We start from the raw sequence: 6646 nt of genomic DNA, 5'->3' as shown, positions 1-6646 counted from the left end.
GCCTGCTGGGGTCACAGACCCTTCAGCTGGAGGACAAGGGGCCCTCCAAGAGCCCAAACTGCCACCCAGGGACAGTAGCTGGCCCCTGGGGCAGCCTGCTGGGGTCACAGACCCTTCAGCTGGAGGACAAGGGGCCCTCCAAGAGCCCAAACTGCCACCCAGGGACAGTAGCTGGCCCCTGGGGCAGCCTGCTGGGGTCACAGACCCTTCAGCTGGAGGACAAGGGGCCCTCCAAGAGCCCAAACTGCCACCCAGGGACAGTAGCTGGCCCCTGGGGCAGCCTGCTGGGGTCACAGACCCTTCAGCTGGAGGACAAGGGGCCCTCAAGAGCCCAAACTGCCACCCAGGGACAGTAGCTGGCCCCTGGGGCAGCCTGCTGGGGTCACAGACCCTTCAGCTGGAGGACAAGGGGCCCTCCAGAGCCCAAACTGCCACCCAGGGACAGTAGCTGGCCCCTGGGGCAGCCTGCTGGGGTCACAGACCCTTCAGCTGGAGGACAAGGGGCCCCCAAGAGCCCAAACTGCCACCCAGGGACAGTAGCTGGCCCCTGGGGCAGCCTGCTGGGGTCACAGACCCTTCAGCTGGAGGACAAGGGGCCCTCCAAGAGCCCAAACTGCCACCCAGGGACAGTAGCTGGCCCCTGGGGCAGCCTGCTGGGGTCACAGACCCTTCAGCTGGAGGACAAGGGGCCCCCAAGAGCCCAAACTGCCACCCAGGGACAGTAGCTGGCCCCTGGGGCAGCCTGCTGGGGTCACAGACCCTTCAGCTGGAGGACAAGGGGCCCTCCAGAGCCCAAACTGCCACCCAGGGACAGTAGCTGGCCCCTGGGGCAGCCTGCTGGGGTCACAGACCCTTCAGCTGGAGGACAAGGGGCCCCCAAGAGCCCAAACTGCCACCCAGGGACAGTAGCTGGCCCCTGGGGCAGCCTGCTGGGGTCACAGACCCTTCAGCTGGAGGACAAGGGGCCCCCAAGAGCCCAAACTGCCACCCAGGGACAGTAGCTGGCCCCTGGGGCAGCCTACTGGGGTCACAGACCCTTCAGCTGGAGGACAAGGGGCCCTCCAGAGCCCAAACTGCCACCCAGGGACAGTAGCTGGCCCCTGGGGCAGCCTGCTGGGGTCACAGACCCTTCAGCTGGAGGACAAGGGGCCCTCCAAGAGCCCAAACTGCCACCCAGGGACAGTAGCTGGCCCCTGGGGCAGCCTGCTGGGGTCACAGACCCTTCAGCTGGAGGACAAGGGGCCCTCCAGAGCCCAAACTGCCACCCAGGGACAGTAGCTGGCCCCTGGGGCAGCCTGCTGGGGTCACAGACCCTTCAGCTGGAGGACAAGGGGCCCCCAAGAGCCCAAACTGCCACCCAGGGACAGTAGCTGGCCCCTGGGGCAGCCTGCTGGGGTCACAGACCCTTCAGCTGGAGGACAAGGGGCCCCCAAGAGCCCAAACTGCCACCCAGGGACAGTAGCTGGCCCCTGGGGCAGCCCTGCTGGGGTCACAGACCCTTCAGCTGGAGGACAAGGGGCCCTCCAGAGCCCAAACTGCCACCCAGGGACAGTAGCTGGCCCCTGGGGCAGCCTGCTGGGGTCACAGACCCTTCAGCTGGAGGACAAGGGGCCCCCAAGAGCCCAAACTGCCACCCAGGGACAGTAGCTGGCCCCTGGGGCAGCCTGCTGGGGTCACAGACCCTTCAGCTGGAGGACAAGGGGCCCCCAAGAGCCCAAACTGCCACCCAGGGACAGTAGCTGGCCCCTGGGGCAGCCTGCTGGGGTCACAGACCCTTCAGCTGGAGGACAAGGGGCCCTCCAGAGCCCAAACTGCCACCCAGGGACAGTAGCTGGCCCCTGGGGCAGCCTGCTGGGGTCACAGACCCTTCAGCTGGAGGACAAGGGGCCCTCAAGAGCCCAAACTGCCACCCAGGGACAGTAGCTGGCCCCTGGGGCAGCCTGCTGGGGTCACAGACCCTTCAGCTGGAGGACAAGGGGCCCTCAAGAGCCCAAACTGCCACCCAGGGACAGTAGCTGGCCCCTGGGGCAGCCTGCTGGGGTCACAGACCCTTCAGCTGGAGGACAAGGGGCCCCCAAGAGCCCAAACTGCCACCCAGGGACAGTAGCTGGCCCCTGGGGCAGCCCACTGGGGTCACAGACCCTTCAGCTGGAGGACAAGGGGCCCCCAAGAGCCCAAACTGCCACCCAGGGACAGTAGCTGGCCCCTGGGGCAGCCTGCTGGGGTCACAGACCCTTCAGCTGGAGGACAAGGGGCCCTCAAGAGCCCAAACTGCCACCCAGGGACAGTAGCTGGCCCCTGGGGCAGCCTACTGGGGTCACAGACCCTTCAGCTGGAGGACAAGGGGCCCTCCAGAGCCCAAACTGCCACCCAGGGACAGTAGCTGGCCCCTGGGGCAGCCTGCTGGGGTCACAGACCCTTCAGCTGGAGGACAAGGGGCCCCCAAGAGCCCAAACTGCCACCCAGGGACAGTAGCTGGCCCCTGGGGCAGCCTGCTGGGGTCACAGACCCTTCAGCTGGAGGACAAGGGGCCCTCCAGAGCCCAAACTGCCACCCAGGGACAGTAGCTGGCCCCTGGGGCAGCCTGCTGGGGTCACAGACCCTTCAGCTGGAGGACAAGGGGCCCTCAAGAGCCCAAACTGCCACCCAGGGACAGTAGCTGGCCCCTGGGGCAGCCTGCTGGGGTCACAGACCCTTCAGCTGGAGGACAAGGGGCCCTCCAGAGCCCAAACTGCCACCCAGGGACAGTAGCTGGCCCCTGGGGCAGCCTGCTGGGGTCACAGACCCTTCAGCTGGAGGACAAGGGGCCCCCAAGAGCCCAAACTGCCACCCAGGGACAGTAGCTGGCCCCTGGGGCAGCCCTCTGGGGTCACAGACCCTTCAGCTGGAGGACAAGGGGCCCTCAAGAGCCCAAACTGCCACCCAGGGACAGTAGCTGGCCCCTGGGGCAGCCTGCTGGGGTCACAGACCCTTCAGCTGGAGGACAAGGGGCCCTCCAGAGCCCAAACTGCCACCCAGGGACAGTAGCTGGCCCCTGGGGCAGCCTGCTGGGGTCACAGACCCTTCAGCTGGAGGACAAGGGGCCCTCAAGAGCCCAAACTGCCACCCAGGGACAGTAGCTGGCCCCTGGGGCAGCCTGCTGGGGTCACAGACCCTTCAGCTGGAGGACAAGGGGCCCTCAAGAGCCCAAACTGCCACCCAGGGACAGTAGCTGGCCCCTGGGGCAGCCTGCTGGGGTCACAGACCCTTCAGCTGGAGGACAAGGGGCCCTCCAAGAGCCCAAACTGCCACCCAGGGACAGTAGCTGGCCCCTGGGGCAGCCTGCTGGGGTCACAGACCCTTCAGCTGGAGGACAAGGGGCCCTCAAGAGCCCAAACTGCCACCCAGGGACAGTAGCTGGCCCCTGGGGCAGCCTGCTGGGGTCACAGACCCTTCAGCTGGAGGACAAGGGGCCCTCCAAGAGCCCAAACTGCCACCCAGGGACAGTAGCTGGCCCCTGGGGCAGCCTGCTGGGGTCACAGACCCTTCAGCTGGAGGACAAGGGGCCCTCAAGAGCCCAAACTGCCACCCAGGGACAGTAGCTGGCCCCTGGGGCAGCCTGCTGGGGTCACAGACCCTTCAGCTGGAGGACAAGGGGCCCTCAAGAGCCCAAACTGCCACCCAGGGACAGTAGCTGGCCCCTGGGGCAGCCTGCTGGGGTCACAGACCCTTCAGCTGGAGGACAAGGGGCCCTCAAGAGCCCAAACTGCCACCCAGGGACAGTAGCTGGCCCCTGGGGCAGCCTGCTGGGGTCACAGACCCTTCAGCTGGAGGACAAGGGGCCCTCAAGAGCCCAAACTGCCACCCAGGGACAGTAGCTGGCCCCTGGGGCAGCCTGCTGGGGTCACAGACCCTTCAGCTGGAGGACAAGGGGCCCTCAAGAGCCCAAACTGCCACCCAGGGACAGTAGCTGGCCCCTGGGGCAGCCTGCTGGGGTCACAGACCCTTCAGCTGGAGGACAAGGGGCCCTCAAGAGCCCAAACTGCCACCCAGGGACAGTAGCTGGCCCCTGGGGCAGCCTGCTGGGGTCACAGACCCTTCAGCTGGAGGACAAGGGGCCCTCAAGAGCCCAAACTGCCACCCAGGGACAGTAGCTGGCCCCTGGGGCAGCCTGCTGGGGTCACAGACCCTTCAGCTGGAGGACAAGGGGCCCTCCAAGAGCCCAAACTGCCACCCAGGGACAGTAGCTGGCCCCTGGGGCAGCCTGCTGGGGTCACAGACCCTTCAGCTGGAGGACAAGGGGCCCTCCAAGAGCCCAAACTGCCACCCAGGGACAGTAGCTGGCCCCTGGGGCAGCCTGCTGGGGTCACAGACCCTTCAGCTGGAGGACAAGGGGCCCTCCAAGAGCCCAAACTGCCACCCAGGGACAGTAGCTGGCCCCTGGGGCAGCCTGCTGGGGTCACAGACCCTTCAGCTGGAGGACAAGGGGCCCTCAAGAGCCCAAACTGCCACCCAGGGACAGTAGCTGGCCCCTGGGGCAGCCTGCTGGGGTCACAGACCCTTCAGCTGGAGGACAAGGGGCCCTCCAGAGCCCAAACTGCCACCCAGGGACAGTAGCTGGCCCCTGGGGCAGCCTGCTGGGGTCACAGACCCTTCAGCTGGAGGACAAGGGGCCCTCAAGAGCCCAAACTGCCACCCAGGGACAGTAGCTGGCCCCTGGGGCAGCCTGCTGGGGTCACAGACCCTTCAGCTGGAGGACAAGGGGCCCTCCAGAGCCCAAACTGCCACCCAGGGACAGTAGCTGGCCCCTGGGGCAGCCTGCTGGGGTCACAGACCCTTCAGCTGGAGGACAAGGGGCCCTCCAGAGCCCAAACTGCCACCCAGGGACAGTAGCTGGCCCCTGGGGCAGCCTGCTGGGGTCACAGACCCTTCAGCTGGAGGACAAGGGGCCCTCCAGAGCCCAAACTGCCACCCAGGGACAGTAGCTGGCCCCTGGGGCAGCCCACTGGGGTCACAGACCCTTCAGCTGGAGGACAAGGGGCCCTCCAGAGCCCAAACTGCCACCCAGGGACAGTAGCTGGCCCCTGGGGCAGCCAGCTGGGGTCACAGACCCTTCAGCTGGAGGACAAGGGGCCCTCAAGAGCCTTAACTGCAACCCAGGGAGAGTGGCTGTCCCCTTGGGCAGCCAGCTGGGGTCACAGACCCTACAGCTGGAAGGCAAGGGGCCCTCAAAGGCCCAAGGTCTAACCCAGGGAGAGTGGCTGGACCCTTGGGCTACCTGCTGGGGTCAGAGACCCTGCAGCTGGAGGGCAAGGGGCCCTCAGGAGCCCAAACTGCAACTCAGGGACAGTGGCTGGACCCTGGGGCAACCTACTGGGGTCATAGACCCTGCAGCTGAAGGGCAAGGGGCCCTCAAGAGCCTAAACTGCCACCCAAAGACAGTAGCTGTCCTCTGGGGCAGCCCGCTGGGGTCACAGAACCTGCAGCTGGAGGACAAGGGCCCTCAAGAGCCTTAAGTGCAACCCAGGGAGAGTGGCTGTCCCCTGAGGCAGCCAGCTGGGGTCACAGACCCTACAGCTGGAAGGCAAGGTGCCTTCAAGACCCCAAATTAGCTGACCCTGGGGCAGCCTGCTGGGGTCACAGACCCTTCAGCTGGAGGACAAGGGGCCCTCAAGAGCCCAAACTGCCACCCAGGGACAGTAGCTGGCCCCTGGGGCAGCCTGCTGGGGTCACAGACCCTTCAGCTGGAGGACAAGGGGCCCTCAAGAGCCCAAACTGCCACCCAGGGACAGTAGCTGGCCCCTGGGGCAGCCCACTGGGGTCACAGACCCTTCAGCTGGAGGACAAGGGGCCCTCAAGAGCCCAAACTGCCACCCAGGGACAGTAGCTGGCCCCTGGGGCAGCCTGCTGGGGTCACAGACCCTTCAGCTGGAGGACAAGGGGCCCTCAAGAGCCCAAACTGCCACCCAGGGACAGTAGCTGGCCCCTGGGGCAGCCTGCTGGGGTCACAGACCCTTCAGCTGGAGGACAAGGGGCCCTCAAGAGCCCAAACTGCCACCCAGGGACAGTAGCTGGCCCCTGGGGCAGCCTGCTGGGGTCACAGACCCTTCAGCTGGAGGACAAGGGGCCCTCAAGAGCCCAAACTGCCACCCAGGGACAGTAGCTGGCCCCTGGGGCAGCCTGCTGGGGTCACAGACCCTTCAGCTGGAGGACAAGGGGCCCTCAAGAGCCCAAACTGCCACCCAGGGACAGTAGCTGGCCCCTGGGGCAGCCTGCTGGGGTCACAGACCCTTCAGCTGGAGGACAAGGGGCCCTCAAGAGCCCAAACTGCCACCCAGGGACAGTAGCTGGCCCCTGGGGCAGCCTGCTGGGGTCACAGACCCTTCAGCTGGAGGACAAGGGGCCCTCAAGAGCCCAAACTGCCACCCAGGGACAGTAGCTGGCCCCTGGGGCAGCCCTGCTGGGGTCACAGACCCTTCAGCTGGAGGACAAGGGGCCCTCAAGAGCCCAAACTGCCACCCAGGGACAGTAGCTGGCCCCTGGGGCAGCCTGCTGGGGTCACAGACCCTTCAGCTGGAGGACAAGGGGCCCTCAAGAGCCCAAACTGCCACCCAGGGACAGTAGCTGGCCCCTGGGGCAGCCTGCTGGGGTCACAGACCCTTCAGCT

Source organism: Danio aesculapii, chromosome 25 (assembly GCF_903798145.1).
Source record: "Danio aesculapii chromosome 25, fDanAes4.1, whole genome shotgun sequence".
NCBI lineage: Eukaryota > Metazoa > Chordata > Actinopteri > Cypriniformes > Danionidae > Danio > Danio aesculapii.
The sequence above is the reverse complement of the archived record's forward strand: the minus strand, read 5'-3'. Positions refer to the sequence as shown.